Source organism: Megascapheus bottae, chromosome 19, assembly GCF_031878675.1.
Source record: "Megascapheus bottae isolate mThoBot1 chromosome 19, mThoBot2.hap1, whole genome shotgun sequence".
NCBI classification, from domain to species: domain Eukaryota; kingdom Metazoa; phylum Chordata; class Mammalia; order Rodentia; family Geomyidae; genus Megascapheus; species Megascapheus bottae.
Window position 1 is genome coordinate 23,666,203 of NC_143527.1, and position 18,655 is coordinate 23,684,857.

General features: G+C 36.5%; 1 pseudogene; it reads left to right on the forward strand.

Annotated features, from left to right (window-relative positions):
- Window positions 1-6,793, forward strand: part of LOC150049737 (endosome-associated-trafficking regulator 1 pseudogene) — a 44,819-nt pseudogene extending 38,026 nt beyond the window's left edge.
- The last annotated feature ends 11,862 nt before the right edge of the window (window positions 6,794-18,655 follow it).

The following is an 18,655-nucleotide window of genomic DNA, read 5'->3' on the forward strand; positions in this document are numbered from 1 at the left end:
CCAGAAGAACATATAAATCACTGCATTTAATAAATTCAAGACAAAAATAGTCATGAATGCTCTCTTGAAGGGCTATGGAGTGTTTACTATTAACACTTTTACCAGAATAGAATTGTACTCAGTATACAATCTGGGAAGTCAAAGTCTGTGAACCAAGAGAAAAGGTACTACTAGTAATAATCACATCTGAGCATCCTGAGAAACAGGTAGCACCAGTCTTTGAAAGCAGCCTGCACCAAAACATGCAGGCTTCTTTAGATGGCAACCTAACATCCATTTTCACAACTTGATCCTGTTACACCAATTCATTCGTTGTGTAGGAAGGAAAATGTTCCTGCCTGCATGGGAATGGCATGATCTTTCGTAAACTCCTTTGCTTCCAGATAAAGAATTGTTCTGAAATACTTCCCATGGGGTATGAAACTCTAACTGGAAGGCACATGGCATCTGACAAGGCTTCCTGTGTGGGAAATGCAGGTTTGGAATGAAAATTTTAGCACTAGTAGAATTGTTGCTATGGGCAATGATGCAGGAGCCAGATACAGTGTTAGGAAAATAATGAAAAATGCTGATTAGAAGCTCAGGAAAAGGAATGGAACATTTGTGCTCAACAATAAAATGTAATGCTCTGTTAATCTATTTCTTGGCTGTCCTTCCTCTGAAGGTTTTTTTTTTTAATACATGTTTGTTCCTCATTTAGTTTCCTACGTTGTATTTCCTCCTTTCTCATCACTTTCCCTATTTTGACACCAAATTTAATTGTGAATAAATTCAACTCTGCCAAGGCCTGAGCGTGAAACAGAAGGTTAAGCATCAAGAGAATTGATAACTTTTGTGTCATATGAGACCAAGAATGGTAGATGTGGAGAGTGCATATGAGAGCCGTCCGACGTAGAGTCGTCGCAGAGAAGATTCACTGTGAAAGTCTTACATATAATTTCTGAATATGTATTGTGACTTAGAGAAAGGGCTTATGCCCTTCAATATCAATGGCATACATTTAAATATGAATACATAATAAGCATAGATAAGTGTGCATAAACATGTGTGCAAGCAAAAAGTTACCAGGTATATCCACATAGATTTATTAAACTAGAATAACTCTGTATGAGATATCACTTAATAACATTCACATGAGCTTAAAAATAGCACTTTTCTGGGGCCACAAGTTTGGCCTAGTGGTAGAGTGCTTGCCTAGCTTGCAAGAAGGCTAGGGTTGGTTTCCTCAGTACCACATACATAGAAAAGACCCGGAAATGGTCCTGAGGCTCAAGTAGTAGTCCAAGGACAGTGCTTGGGCCCTGAGCTCAAGCCCAGGACTGGCAAAAAAAAAAATAGCACTTTTCTGCAACCTGTGAATTAAGAGATCTTCAAAAGGGAATATTTTTCCATTGTTTAGCCATATTCTGTCTAACTATATTATGTTATTTGGGTTTTTTTTTTCAAATGAAAACCTTTCTCTGTAATTTTCTGCTTTCTGCTCTGTCACTTATCATCCTTAGGCCACTTCTGTATGATGGAATGTTTTGTTTTTGTTTTTCTTATTTTGCATTGAAACTCAGTTTCTGGACACTGTCCCTTAACTTTTTACTCAAGGCTGAAGCTCTGCCAATTGAACCACAGTGGTACTTCTAGCTTTCTGGTGGTTGATGGGAGATAAAATATCTCATATACTTTCCTGATGGAGTTGGCTTTGAACTATGATTCTCAGATCTCAGCTTCCTGAGAAGCTAGAATGACATATGTGAGCAGCTGGTAGACAACTTTAAGATGGAAAATCTTAAGGCTACGTTCCATCATCCCAATTCAAGATCAGACATACTAACTATCCAAGCTTCATATTCGCTTTTCTAATTTTAGAAGGCAGTTTTATTAGATTCCATCCATTTTTGCCCTTTCATTTTCATAAAAGTTTTTGACATTTTAGAAATATATGCCAGCATCAACACCTGTGGTATTTCTTTAGGTATCTTAGTTATTTTTACACTTTGCACAATTAAGATATCTAGGTTCCCAAATGTCATCTCCATCCCTGCAGACTAAAACATCTGCCTGTTATTGGTAAGATGTCACCAATGTTGATTTCACTATGGATGAAATCCAGATCATGGAATGTGCTAGTATACTTTTTCTAATACAGCAATATAAACTGAGGTTTGACATGAGGGAGAGAAAAAACTAAAACATAAAGTTTCCCAGAGAGCCTTTTTTGGTTCTTTTTGTAGCTAAGCTGCACAAAACCAAAGAGGAACACGTAAAATCTGGTTTCTCAGAAAATGAGCTTCCTGCTCCAGCAAAACCCTTTTCCTGAACATATTAAGAAACCGGAAAGGAAGTGCAAGTGGCCAAATTCCCAGGACTATTACTGCAACCAGGTGGCAAAGATTCAATCTCCAGGAACAGAGCTGATGATTTGATTTAAGATGGCAGTTGTGAAGAACAGAAGGTGGTGCTGACACAAATGGCAGCCCTCTTGGCCAAACCTGATTTCCACCTGTCCTGGATGTAGGAGGGAGGTTAAAAAAAAAAAAAAACCAAAATGGAGAGAAGGGGGAGAAATGTAATAGCAGACCTATTGAAGAGTTGGGTTGTAGCTCACTCAGAGGAATTCCATTAAATGAACTCATCCGTCATCTTGCCTTTTATTGATGAGTGGCATTGCTTGGTGGCAAGTGACATAGCAGAACAAATAGCATCAGAATCCTGGCTCCTGTTCTGCAGCACACACAGACGTGTGGGCCCCAAAACAATGAGTCATTACTTATCACATCCATTATTAACTCAGCTCAGCCTCATTAGGCTTAGAAATTGAGGAGAGAAAAAAAATTCTGAAGCTAAGTAGCACCAAGTACTCTTTGTATTTAGGAGGAAGAGAGTTTTATGGGAGAGACAGTGAGCAAGTGAAGGGCAGTTAAAACCAGCAATTCAGCAATTGTGACATTTCCAAATCCAGAGGGTCATGGGTAGTTGATTGTGTGTTTTCCATCTTCTGACATGATTGCACTGAGGACTACATTTTAAAGTATTGGGGCTGAAGTTGAAAAATATAGGAAGTACATCATTAGCTAACACTAGCCTTTCAAGGAAAAGTGTAAAGGTAGTTTAGTTCCTTCACTAATGGATGCTCGAGGGTGGCTGTGTGGAAAACTTACATGAGTGAATGTGTTTTCTAAAAGAAATTGTAGAGGTAACTGGGACAGGCTACTTCTGCTTTACAAGACCATTCTTATATGCCAATTTCAAAAATAGTAGGGAATCTGTTTTTTATTGTCACTCATTTTTCTACCTGACTTTCTTTCACATCTAGCATGTTTTAGAATTGAGTCTGCTAACACAGAATCCAGGTAATTACAAGAGAAAAATCTCATTCCTAGTTTAGCAATAGTGTACAATGAAAACAGTAGCAAGAATAATTAGAAGTGATTCTTTGGAAATTATTGTCTGTTGGGAAGAACATATAGCCTTATTTAGAACAATGAATATAAGCATTTCTTCTTTCATTGTTCGCCATGAGTAAAAATTAATATTGCCTGTGACTCCACATGATACTAGCTGATCAACTCTGTCAGCTAAATTTCCTAGCTAATGAATTCAAACTATTGACTAAATTTTTGTCTCTGTGAATATTAATAAAATCAACAAGCTTGCTGAAATGGCCCTACATTTTCTTATTCTAAATGCACAATTAGTGAATTTTCAGGGATCAAAAGAACATTCTCCTTGAAGATAATTTTTTAAAGATTTCCATTTTTAAGACAGATAATGAATGTATTAATTATTATTTTTTTGTCAGTCATGGAAATTGAACTCTAGGCCTGGGTGTTGTCTCTGAGCTCTTCAGCTCAAGATGCTCTAACACTTGAGACACAGTGCCATTTCCTTAATTGATGATTTTATCTTACTTGAGTTAATGTATATATTTCTCCATCAGGTGATTGAAATTTATAGTCAAGTATGTCATGTATCTGTTGTTGGTGTTCATGGTGTGTTACTGAATACGTACGTTATGTAATAGTTTAGAGGAAAAAGAAAATAAAAACATTCTTTTTAGCCTTTAAGAGAAGAGTCAAAAACCTTCCTTCATGGAGTTTATTTTCCTACAATTAAAAGTTGGAAAGAAGATAAAGGTAAAGTGGGTAAGAGATAAATGAATAGAGAAATGAATATGTATAAGCATTAAATTTCTTTTTTTTTTTTTGCCAGTCCTTGGGCTTTTTCCTCAAGGCTAGCATTCTGCCACTTGAGCCACAGCACCATTTCTAGCTTTTTCTATGTATGTGGTACCAAGGAATTAAACCTGTGTCTATCACTAGTCTAAACTCCCAACCCCAGGAACTTTTCACTGAGAAATGCCACTATGCTCTGATTTTATTGTTGTTTTTCTGTTTGAGTTTATTTATTTATGTTCACCAGACAGATTTTTCTGAGGGTTACTGAAGAGAGATGACCTTCTTCCACCAACAGTGCCTTATGCTAAAGCACAGAAGTGACAACTGTCCTCATTTTTCATATATACATGCCAATAAAATATATTTTTATCTGATTTTCTTTTTGGTAGTCTCTTCTATTTCAAACTGACCTTAACCTACTCACATGAAAATATGAGTGATGTTTTACTATTGCATGATCAATAATCCCCGACCTGCTTCTGACCCTTTCCTCCTATCAAGTTTAAGCACAAATCTCCCTCATAAAGGTACACTTTCAGGACATGCACTGATTATTCATGTTGCTTGCAAGTGGCAGATCTTCATATTTGTATGTGAATTTTCCAAGCAAATAGATGGTAGTGATATTCATTAAAACTCTCTTGGGCTGACTCAACCCAGTTCTAGATTTTCAGGGACTATAAGGTTTCAAACTGTTCTTAAAAATCACTTCTACTAATCTGACCAGGTTTTCATAACTATTTGCCTCTTAAATGATTAATTACTTAATTTCTAAATTTATTTTTGCCAGTCCTGGTGCTCGAACTCAGGCCCTGAGTTCTGTCCTTGGGTTATCTCAAGGCTAGAGCCCTACCACTTGAGCCACAGAACCATTTCTGGCTTTTTTCTGTGTATGTAATATTTAGGAATTTAACCTGGGTCTTAGTGCATGCTAAGCAAGCACTCCACCGCTATGCCAAACTTCCAACACGCTATCTTGGTTCTTAATTAGTGGAACCCGGGTTCTTTATTTCATTTAACAAACAATGACCAATGGAAAAAGCAGATGTCCAGGACCCAGTAGAAGCACAAAAATATATGACCCAGAGAGACTGAACACTGAGACTGAGACAAGTTTTCAGCTTAAATATCCTACAGGATTAACAGAGGCTGAATGGGTGCCTGTCTGCTGGTTTCATTGAGGATGTCACAGTTATTCTCACTGCCTACATATATTCATTTTGCCTAAACTACCATGTGTTTAGTACAGTCATTCCTTTGGGTATTACTTTTAATAAGTCATGGTTAAAATGCAAATACTATACCTAGAAGTAATGGAACATTAAACCATTTATAGTCATTTAAATTTTAGGAAGGCTTACAACATTTACACAGAGGAGGTGTGAATCCAGGGGAAAAATAAGGATATAGAGAATAATTTTTGGCTAAGAAGGCAGAAAGGAATGCCACAAAGAAGATGGTGAGAGGTGCACCAGGGAAAGGTTGGGAGTTCAACATAAGACTATCTTAGTAGAATACTTTGAGGATCAGTAAGTACAGAAGTGAATTTAAGCAGGATCAAAGAGAGCCATTGCAGAGAAGTGGTGGAGAAAGGCTGGGAGCAGCTGCGGGCCACAGAGCAGCTGCAGACCATGGAGCCCTTGCTGGGCTAGGCAGGCATGGAAATCTCTAAGCCCACCCTAGCTGTCCCAGGCCCAACGATGACAAACTTGAAGACTTGAAGAGTTTCTGAAAACTAAGAGGGCTGGCTTATCCAAAGAGGACACAGCCAACAGTAGAATTTATCCAAAGGAGACCTCGAGGCACACACTGGGTCTGGACCACAGCTTCTCCAACCCCCAGACCATTGGGTATATCTTGGAATATCAGCAGTCATTTTTCTAAGACCCAGGAGGGCTTGGGGACCTCCTGGATGTAAGGCAGAAGAAGATGATGGGTGGATTGAGGTCTATATGCCATGTGCTGTGGGTCAGACACACTGGACCACCAGCACATCACCTTGTGCCACATACCTGTCCTTTTATTTTTCCACTCCCTTGAAATTGGTTGTGCCTGATTCTCTGCCTCCATGGACTCTGAGTGGCACAGTCTCACGTGTCTCCCCAGCATCTCTAGGAAGAAGTCCTAACACAGATTTTAAGGCCCATGAAGACTCCCAAGGAGAAGGACACCTGCGGACACTGCAGACAAGTTATGAAACACGTGGAGTCGGTGGTCCAGTAATTAGAGCAGAAGCTGGAGCTGATGACCAAATGAGCTGTAAAGGCAGAAAATCAGGTGAGGAAGGGAAAGCAAAAACAAACAAACAAACAAATAAACTTGCTCCAGGCACAGATCACCAACTTGAAGCAGAAGAACGAGGCCCTGAGGTCAGGCCAGGGCGCCAGCTTGACAGGGTGAAACATGCAGACGTCGCCCTGCAGAATCTCCTCATGGTCACAAACAGTGCATGCGCGTCCATAAAGCAGCTGGTTTCTGGAGCAGAAACCTTGAATCTTGTTGTGGAAATCCTGAAGTCTATAGACAGAATTTCTGAAAGGAAAGATGGGGAAGAGAACGCTTGGGAAACATTAGCTGCTTCCAGGCCCCAGGTGTGTGCGCTGAGATCACCACTGCACCCCTAACTGAATCTGCACCCCTAATTATGCAGTCTTCACCCGAAGTGTTTATCATAAGATGTTGATTTCATGACTTAACAAAGAGTTACCTGCAACTGGAGCAGCTCCTGTCAGTTTATGTGCAATGCTTCTTGTTGATATTTGCACTGATTTATAGATGCAATAACCCATTGAAATATTTTTACAAAATCCAGCAATTTTTGTTAAAAATTTTAAATATGAAAGCAACACTGAGCTAATAACTGATTGTGTGATCATCGCAGAACATGAACTGTATGAGACGCACACCGCCCAGCCTTGATTTTGTAAGCTATTGCAGAGAGGAGCAATCTGGATAGGGACATATGTCAGGGTGATTGATTTCTCCGTGCCCCACTGAGTGACAGCTTCCAGTAGCTTCTGCAGAGCTGCCCTAGCACAGAGGTCCCACTGAGCAGATGATCACAGGGACGAAGTTCGTGACATTCCACATTGTGAAGCTGTCTTACCCCTGAACTTTCAGGGACGGAAGAGACATTTTAATTCAGGAAAGCTAATTTTGGCTAGAGATTTTGGTGTGGGCCATTTCTTACAATGAGAATTCAAGAAGTTAGAGCAAATACAGGCCTCCCAGGTGGTACCAGGCCTCCTGACTCACTGTAACCACATTGCCACGTCAGGAAGACACCACAGCCATCAGTGCCTTTTTGGCTATTTCCTTATCAATGTTATTTTTTTAAAAAGTTCCTTTCCCTTCCTGTTCAGATGGACAGCTTTCTGTCCATGATAAGCCACGAACATTAAATTCATCCTAAGCATGTTGGAATAACGATATACCATGGCTTTGCTTTTTGGAAGAATATATTGGAAGACTTTTTCTTAGAGATTAGGCATTAATTTTACTGCTGTACACTGGGTAAGTATTCCATGTTCAGAGTTAAGCAGACTTTAAAATGTAATGTAATAAGCACTATATCAAAGCTATTGAAATAGAGAAAGGAGATTGAATATAAATTCTCTGAAACTAAAAGATGAATGTTTTATTTATTTGCTTTTATTATCTTTAAGTAGTTGTAAAGTAGAGTTTCCATTTAACAAAGAAATTTATGAATACAGTTTTTCTTGATCAATGCCACCTCCTTAAACAGCCTAATGGTAATAATACTATAGGAAATATATTGAATTTCTTCAATATTGATTTCCCCCATTCCCAGCACTTAGAATACAAAGAATAAAAACCATATCCTATTTCTAAATTTCATTAAATACTCAAAAATAATACTCAACAAAATCTCTCTCTCTTTTTTTTTTTTTTTTTTTTTTGCCAGTCCTGGGCTTAAGCTCAGGGCCTGAGCACTGTCCTTGGACTTTCTCAAAGCTAGAGCTCTACCACTTGAGCCTCAGCACCATTTTTGCCTTTTTTTTTCTATGTATGTGGTGCCAAGGAATCGAACCCGGGTCTTTGTGCATGCTAGGCAAGCACGCTACAACTGGGCCAAACTCCCAGCCCCAACAAAATCTCTTTTTAAAAGTTTAATAAACCTCAAATTTGAGAAATATTTTGTATCCTTAGAGTTTTAGTGTCATGATTAAAGAGCCAGGTATCTCTTAACTTACCAAGAAGAAAATCTAAAAAAAATAATAATAATAATTCATATATTATTTGTCCTTGCATCGTTTCTTTACTGTAGACATGTACAGACAGACATGCTTAAATATGTTCATTTTCTTTCTGAAAACCTACAGTTTATTTGGATATGAACTGCTTATCAATTGCATTATAAATGTGTATGAATCAAGAGGGAGTAGGTATGTATTAGAGGAAGATATTTTGTAAATCTATTTTTGCCACTTTTACAAGTTATTAAGTTTTAAATTTAAATTTATTTTTGTGGTATTTTGGTTGGTTATTTTTCCACTTTTGATTAAAAGCTTCAGCGTGAATATTTATTATGTCTGAAGCGTCTCTTTAACCCTAATATACATTTTAAGTCTAAGTATTATACACAATAAAGTTTCAAACTGGGTCTCATAAATTATTACTCTAGCCACCTTCTATTTTTTCATCTTACTAGTTTTATGATTGTTTATGTTTAAATATAAAGTTAACTCAATTGTTTTTAATTCAAAAGTTAAAAAATAATTAGTTTTTTATATTGGCATTTTTTCATATGTTTATTATTGTAATTAATAGAAGGGTTACATGATATTTGCCAGATAGATGATGCATTAATTCCCATAATATTGGCATTTTTGTGTTATGTACAAATACATGACATTTGATGAGATGACTTCATTCAATACATATACAAGTAAAATAGATATTTCTGCACTTTTCTATGATTGGGTGCTGATTGTGCCAAAGTTACTGTATTTGTTTTGGGAGGAAGCAGAGTCCAATTACAATCTCATTAATTATAAAAGGAAAATAGTATTGAAAAGTTACATCATGAGGTTGGATATGCACTAAATTTTGCTTGAACTACAATGCCATTATTCTTCCTCATACAGGTTAAACAGGGTTTACAGCAGCATTTTTTTCCTTTGGTAGTTATAAAATATAAGAAGTTTCTTCCCTGCTGCTTTCCACATTCCCCCTACACAGGGCAGGAAATGTCCAATAATTAATCTCTTTCCTCTTCAAGAGATTCAGTCTGTGGGATGAATGTTTTTATTCCTCCTTCTAATTTAGTGAAAGTCTTGGAACAGCTAAATCCAAAGTCCTTGCCCTCAGCAACAGTTAGCAACCTGGAATTTTTAGTATCAGGTTTTGTAGCATATGAGAAATATTTGTTTCTCCTGAAATTAAAGGTAAGGTCTATATTCATGACATCATGCAACTTAGTAATTGTAAGGACAAAACATTTCATATATTTCTGTAGGATTCCTGAAAAAAGGAACGTTGAATAAGTAGAACTATAGAATAAGGGAGAAAAAAATCTATGTTAGTATGATAATGCTTAGGAAACCATAGAAAGTTATATTATGAAACAGTGATTTTAGAACAAGAACACAACAATATGTTTAAAATGGCAAGAACTTTGCAATTGCCATCTTATTTGAGTTTCTCCAAAAAAGAAGTATATGAAAGATCTTGGTTGGGTAGAGGGACAATCTTTTGAAAACTTAAATAATGGGCAATCAAGTCAACTTAGCATATTGAGAGATGATCCAGTATGAATGAAATGTGTTGAAAAGCAGGGTGTTCCAGTCTGAGATAGAAAACAATAGGAAGAGCAGGGAAATGTCACTTAATACTAGAAATGTTCCTCCTAAAAAAACCACCTGGTACTTAATGCTATCTGGTGTTATATACCATTTCAACATTACTTCTTTGTGTCTTCTGTTACTTGGGATCTCCCAAGTGCATCCTATTAACATGCAAATTAAGTTAGAAGGTATATTAATCACAAGCCCTTTTTATAAGCTAAACCCTTGGTGGATTTAGAATAGCTGAGGAATGTTGGTGGAATAGTGCCAAAGGAAATTTCTTCCATCCTATGATTTTGCTGGAGGCCACCTCCATTTATAATTATCATGCCCACCTTTATTCTGCCATGGAACACTTATATTAATGTTTCAGAGCCAAGACCTTAAGGCACAGGCTTCCAGGCTGACTGGAAGCAAAGAGAGAAAATGTCATATGCACATCCTCAGTAGATTTCCACCAATTTCTGCAGGCTCTGAGAAGTGATTCCAAAATTTCCTGTGAAAGCATCCAACCCTGACCTTCTGAGATTCAACCATCATCAGACTTTAATCCTTTCAAATGTCTGAAAATGATAATCATATCGCTCTTCCCTTGAGCTTCAAAGACTGCAATGCACTTGATTCTTCATAAATCAATTCCTTTTTGAGAGCATAGGAAATGGCTATGCAACAGACAGATTTACAATTGCATTCTTAATTTAGGGCAAGTTCAGTATATTTCTACATATACCGTACTTCCAAAAAATAGTAGAAAGAATATCAACCACCAACTCATTGATGGCGAAGGTCTGTCAGGGTCATTCATCTCTCCTCTTAAGCTTCAGAGATATGGTAGGAAATCCTGAAATTAAGATGGATATGTAGTTCAATGGTCCTAATATCTACAGTATTCTTTATTTTATGGTTTTGATATATTTTCCTAGCACCATTTATATGGAATGATCAGATTAAAGATAGGAAATGTATGGCCAGGAGTTTGGCTTAGTGGTAGAGTACTTGCCTAAGCATACATGGGTTCGATTCCTTGGTACCATATACATGGGGGGTGGAGGAAAGGCCAGAAGTGGTGCTGTGGCTCAAGTGGTAGAGCTCTGGCCTTGAGAAAGCACAAGAGCAATGCTCAGGCCCTGAGTTCAAGTACTGCCCCCCCCAAAAAAAAACAACCGAGGAAGAGGCACTTTGGCTCCAGGAGTAGAGAGGTAGCCTTGAGATGAAGAGCTCAGGGATAATGCCCAAGCCTAGAGTTCAAGACCCATGACCGACAAAAAAAGATAGGAAATTTATTAACTGTTTTATGGGGAAAAGAGGAAAGGATAGTAATGATGTTGCCAAGTAATACAAAGCAGAGGTAAAAATTAAAAAAAAAATAGTGGGTAAGTGATGTCCTCAGCAGAAGTCTTTAGAAAGTAATTAAGAGATGAGCTCATGTGTCTTACCTTACCCTCAACTATTTCCTTTCTTCTTTCCTCCCTTCATCCCTCCCTCCCATCTTTCCTTTCACCCTTCCTCCCGCCCTCCTTCCCTTTCTTTCTCCTTCCCTTCTTTCCATCACTCCCCCTTCCCTCTTTCCTTCTTCTTTCTTTCCTCCCTTTCTCACTTCCTTCCTCCTTCCCTGCCTTCCTTTCTTCTGTACACCCTTCACTATTTTTCCTTCCTATGTTTTTCTCCTACTTAGATATTAATTTTTTAGTTTGGATTTTTGTGCTCAAGATATCAAAGAAAGACCAAATAACAATATCAAGAATTGTATTTATTTATTTATTTATTTTTTTGCCAGTCCTGGGCTTGGGCTTAGGGCTTGAGCACTGTCCTTGGACTTTCTCAAGGCTAGCACTCTACCACCATTTCCGGCTTTTTGCTATGTATGTGGTACCGAGGAACTGAACCGGGTCTTCATGCATGCTAGGCAAGCACTCTACCACTAGGCCAAACTCCCGGCCAAGAATTGTATTTATTGAAGACATGTAGCACTAGGGTAGAAATCACTAAGGCTCACTGTACTTTATTATACAAACTGGTATTATATTCTGAGAAAATGAAGTAATTTCAATATGTCTTTCTATATGCAAACAATTTAATTACTGAATTGCAGTTATTTTTAGTTTCTCCCTTTCACTTTTCTAAAATGATTTTTTTTGCCTCACTAGATATATCCTGTGGATTTTGAATCTGATGAAATGATCTATACAATTGCCAAATTTTACTTTGTTATGTGCCCATGAAGACACAGTCTAATTGGACCATATAATGAAATGTTTAAATGTACCCTACATTTTGCACAAAATATAACCCCAAACCAATTCTTCTCCTAGAACTCGTCCACCAGGGTATTTAAAGATGCACCAGTGCAGCTGATACAGAAGTTCTTTCCCAGATGTTCAATTTGACCTGGGGCAGCTCAATCAAAGTTTGTAAGGTATCCAACATTCCTAGTGGGAGTTTTCAGAAGAGGAGGCATATGGATTATTCTGGCAATTGGAATATGGAGATGGAAACTTGTATGCAATGACTTTAGAACTTCAAATCTCCCCAAGAACAAGTTGAATAATAACATTATTTGTAGCAATTATATGAATAACTAATGAAGAAGCAACATCCATGCTTTCAAAGGAATTAAATCAGCAACCTATCATGAAATAGAAGTCAAGAAGGAAGCTACCTACTGAGGCAAACAGGCATAGAAAGAAGAAGAAAAGAAATCACAAAAGGATCTAAGTCCATGTACATGGAAGCTGAAGGGAAAGGAAATAGACTATAGAGATTTAGGGCATCTCCCTTTTTCAAAAATGATGACCCATATCTCAAAGTAATTGTTTTGTGAGCTGTGTGTTTCTGGCAAAGGTTCTAAGCATTGACCATTATAATTTTTAAAACATAGTTGATCAAAGATCTATTGAATATAACCACCACATAGATGCTAGAAAACCTGAATCTATATTTGTAGAAAACTGAGCTTTCTTATATAAAGATCATCTTCCTAATGAATTCAAGAGTTAAATGTAAAATAAGAAATTATTACAGAAAGACATAGAGTAAATGCTGAAATCTATTGTCACAGCAAATTATTTCTTGAATAAAATATCAATTGCTTTGAATATAAGAGCAGTAAGAGACAGTATTACATTGATTTAAAAATATCTGAAAAGAAAAAAATCACCAGAATCAACAGATGATCTAACAAATGGAAGAAAATTATTTACCCACAGATAAAGTACTAATTTCCAGTAGATGAATATATCTGTAAATTTACATAAGAAAAGAAAAAAATGAATACACAAATAAATGAAGAAAGCAGAGATCTCTCAGAAGAGGAAATACCAATGGCTAGTGTAAATAAAGCTTCAGCATTATTTGCCTTAACAAGGGAATGTGAATAAAAACTACACTGTGATTCCAGATATGCCAGTCAAAATGGATATTATCATAAAAACTAAGAAACAAACATCCCCCAAACCCCCCACACACACACATTGGTAAGATTGTAGAGAGAAAGGAACCTACATTCATCATTGACAAGAATGGGTTGTGTGCAAACCACATGACAATCGATATGGAGATTGCTCATAAAACTAAAATCTGATCTACCTTATGACCCCATCACATCACCTTTGGAAATACCTCAAGAATATAACTCAGTTTACAAGAAAATCACCTGGTTATCCATGTTACTACAGCTCTGTTGGTGATAGTTGAAATGCAGAATCAGCTGTGGTAACGAACCACGGGAAAGGAATAAAGAAAATTTGACACATGTGTACTATGGAATGTTATTCAGGTAGAAAGGAAAATGAAAATGTGGCACACACAGAGAAAATCAATGGCGCTGCAGATCATCATGCTGGCCCAAACAAGCTATACTTGAAAAGCCAAATATTGCATATTTTCCACACCCAAATATCACACATTTTGCACATCTGTATAATCTACACCTGACTGAGATAGAGGTAGACAGACATAAATAAAAATGCATACGTACACACCCTTGATGTAACTATGAAACTGTTTGGAAGGATTAAAGGGAATGTGGACGGAGGATGGTCATGTGAACCATGAGGAATATGCTTATTAGATGTTGTGGATGGAGAATTACTTGGTTCTGATTCATGGTTTTCTTTCACTCATTCCTCCCTGAACTCCCTGGCTCCATTCTTCAGCCATTGTCTTCTTTTGATCTGTGGAAAGACAATGGATTTGTGAGAACCTCCCAGTTGTTTGTTGTGCTATAACATGTGTTTACATGTGGAAGATGTTTCTTTTTCCTCCTTTCAAGTACAATTACACATCCATTGCTAATTTGGCAATGGATAAACTACATTGCTATAAAATGATTTGTGGCTAAAATCTGAGAAATCTGTCATATGGCTCAAATCTAAAATCTGTCTAAATTCGGTCTGCAGAGTATCAACGAAGACGAACATGGAATTGTTTTCAAAGGTTGAAAATGAGACTGATGTAGGGAAAAGAAAAGAAAGTATGCCTTCAGGACATATGATGTGCAATAAGTTAAAGAGATGTTTGTTTTTAAAGAGATAACAATATACCCAGAATAGAAGGGCAATCTTCAGGCCTTTTTTTAATGACCTCACACTGTATAAACAAGTGTATATTTCTAGCTTTTCTTTCCACTCTTCAACTGTGTTTCTTGAATTCGGAAGGCATTTGTTGAAGGAAGGAATTAGTGTGACTGTGAAACTCCTTCGGGTGTACTTGACACTGAGTCTAAAACTTAATATTCACTTCAGAATTGCCTTTTTTATATCATTTATCTACTCAGAGCAGTCATGTATGTGTTTGTATTCTCAAAGGACTGCATCAAGTCTCTTCAGCCATCTGAAATTGTCTCTGTAAGTCATTCTTCACTCATTCCCATCCATCCTCACCATGCAGACCAAAACATGTGTCTTCCTACTCCTCAGTTTCAATGGTCAATTAATCCTTCTAGCCCAGAACATAATGTAAAAAAATTGTAATTTAAATAAATACTTTAAAGGCTTGGAGATCAACCCAAAATGAAGCATGATACAATATTCTTAAAGAGAAAAGACACAAGAAAAATGGCATCATTCATATTTAACATGATAATTATTTTAGGTAATATGGGAGTGCATATGGTCCAAGTTCGTGAAAATGTACATTTTTAGCAACTGATCACAGCTTTATGATCTTGCAAACTCTGGCCCCTGACAGTCTTATCATTTTGATCGCTTGCCATATGTTGTCTATTCTTAGAATTGTTGAACTCCAGATAAGTTTTGTGACTCGGAAATGACATTAGCTTTTGTTTTAATATTATTGAAACACCTGATTTATGTTACATATTTTAATACAAATTTTCCATCATTGCTCAATCTAGTTAGCTTAGTAATAAGAAGGAAAATCTTGCCATTTGCAACACTAGTGGATTGAACTCAAGGACATTATATTAAATCAAATGATTCAGAAACAAAAAGACAAATTCTGTGAAAACCATACTTGAATAATATATTTAAATTTAATGACAAAAACAAAAACAGGACTAAGTACTCCTAAGTTCATGCTAGCTTTATTAGGAAAGGTGTGGTTCCTTCTGGGGTTTCAAAACTCATGACGGAAGATTTCTCTAGGAATGCAGGAAGATTTGGGGCATCTGAGTTGGTTCTTCTTGGCCTCTGAATACAGTGTCACTAGAACACAGGAACTTTTTGTCCATCACTCAATTTCCCTGTCCTTCACAACTACATTACTATGCTGAAGTTCAATTTTGCTGCTTAGAGACTTCAGGAGAAGTTACACAGCCATACACATGCATGAATCTTGACCTCATTTGTATTCTCTAATGTTTTTCTAGTTTTCTCCTCCCCCCATGAACACACCTGACCTATGAAAGATTTTTCCTTCTCATGGTATAGGAGAAAGTAGTAAATTGTAGTCACACATACTTGAAAGTAAAGATGCAAAAAACTTCACATGGGAAGACAAAGATGTATATTAATCTTTTTTCAACCAGTGTTTTCTGAAATTCTCATTTTCAACTTATCTATCACGGTTCCTCCACTGAATATCCTAGCATTTCTAAAACAACGCCTATGTAATCTTCTGATATAAACAAAATATTGTTTTCACATCTCCTCTAGTATCTGAAAGAATTTGAATATTGATTTATATTTGAAATGCAGCTAAAAAATAATAAATACTTCCAGTAAGCAAAATACTTGCATCAGATAGATTATTTTGTTTTTTTCTTTCTCACTCTTTGTTTCAATCCAGATCAATTCAAAAATTATTTATATGGGGCTGAGAGTTTGGCCTAATGGTAGAGTGCTTGCCTAGCATGCACGAAGACCAGGGTTTGATTCCTTGGTACCACATACATAGAAAAAAACCGGAAGTGGTGCTGAGGCTCAAGTGGTAGAGCTCTATCCTTGAGAAAGTCCAAGGACAGTGCTCAGGTCCTGAGCTCAAGCCCAGGCCTGGCAATATATATATATATATATATATATATATATATATATATATATATGATAATAAACGTAGAGAAGGTCATTTATCAGAGTATGTGAAGAATTAAAAGGGAAATAAGGCTCAAGGACTGCTTCTGGATAAGATTTTATATCTGCCACCCTTGTCATTTATTGTCTGCCTTGTTAACATTTCTACTCTGTTTTATATGCTCTTATTGAGGTTTGAATTCAGGGCCTTTTTCTCCCTTAGCTTTTTCTTTCAAAGCTGGTACACTACTGTTTGAGCCACCTATTTACTTGGACATTTTTCCTAACTATTTAAAGACAAGCATCTCTTGGGTTTGTCTGCCCAGGTTTTCTTTGAATCACAATCCTCAGATCTTAGCATCCCAAGTAGCCAGGTTCACTTACATTTTAAAAATTATCTTTTGTTGATGAAATTATAAGAACATATCTCTTTTCTCATCCATAAGCCTTTACCCAACACTGACTCCTCTCAATAAATTATTTTATACACATAAACAAGCAAAAAATATTAGACCTTGTTTTTCCTGTCTTTAATTAGCTCACAGTTTAATAATCAAGAAAAAATGATAATGTATTTAAAGAGCTAAGAATAATTAAAAATTAAAGGTAATTTATTAGGGACTCCAAACTTCCTATAGCAGGAATTATTTGAAATAAGTGACTCAGATTTCTGAATGCTCCTTAGCTAAACTCAGTGGTAGATGAAACTACTGACTTATCCATGATACTCAGTGCCAAGAGTTCAGGGAAATCAGAATATCAGAATCAAACTTTGTATGAAAATAAGATGAGGGTCCGTACATTTTTATGAAAACCCTAGTTTGTTTATACTATGTTCTATAATTAGAGCTTCATCATTGTTTTCAGGTTATCTACAACAAACACAGAAACAGAAGTCCATGCCATTATTAAATCAGTATTTTCCAATATCAGCTATATATGATGATGGAGTGCTTCTTTTTTTAAGAATTTATTAATGTTGATTTTTACATCATATTTTAAATGACAAGTTTAACATACTTACTGTTCCTCACAGAATCACACACTCCGTGGAGATAGCCAGAGAAATGAACATCACACAAACTATTTTAGGAATTGCTGTTTTATTACAATATATAGGTATAGAGATATATATTACATGCTGATCTAAGATCTTTTGTTTTCTCAGAGAACAAGGAGAGTGATTGGAGCCCAAAGAGTAAACTGAGACTCTGAATGATTCTCTGTTGATTGTTGTCATTATTGATATTTATCTCCCTTTGGCAGTAGTGTCCTGTGCGGGCTCTGTTTGGGGAAAGAACAAATTAGTATAGGGAAAGAATACAAAATGTCATGAAATGGCAAACATTTTTCTGAGATCTGTGTGTGCTTCAGTGGCAAGATCTAAAGTGGACTGACATTGTATTTCAATTAGAATTTTAGTACATTTTCATATGCCCAAAAATAATCAGCTGTAGATACTTTTGAAAGTAGATAGCTAGAGTGTTCTAACTAATCAGTGTTTGGGACTGGTTTGGAAATGGTAATGAGAAACCAAAAAATCACTGAAAGGAGAATCTGAGGAAGGAAGAATGAGCATAGTTAACAGATATGCGAGAAACTTGAGGATAGAAAAGAAATTTTTAAGAATAGACTATAGATAGGGAAGGAAGGTAATTTTCTTAGTTGTCTAAACTTTTTTTGAAACTGTTGACTGAATCTATGTGTATAATATGGGAGAAATTCATTAAGTAATGGGAATATGGTGCAGAGGGTTAATTTGTTTGAAGTATATTGTGTCACTGTATGCAAATATCACATTATTCACATTTAATCATATATGTTTACTACACAAACTTCCTTTTGCCTCCATTAACTACACAAATATTTGTCTGTGCATGTGAATGTGTGTCTATGTCTGTATATGGGTATGTGTGCTTGTGTATGACAGATGTTTGAGACATCAACCTAAAGAAAGGAGCTCTAAGGATTTGGAATATGTGTAAAGACTATTGGCTTAGTACAAAGATTATATTCAGAAGGGCATCATAATTATCTTCACTGACTGCTTATTTCTCCTATAAAGTTACTGTTTGCTATTATCTTCAGACCTGTCTTTTCTTTTCCTGCCGTATTCAGAGCAAACCACTATGTCACATTTTTGGCTACCTTTCACACTAGTATGGCTTATTGTTTCAACTCATTTTTCATCCTCCTTACCATATTGGGAAGT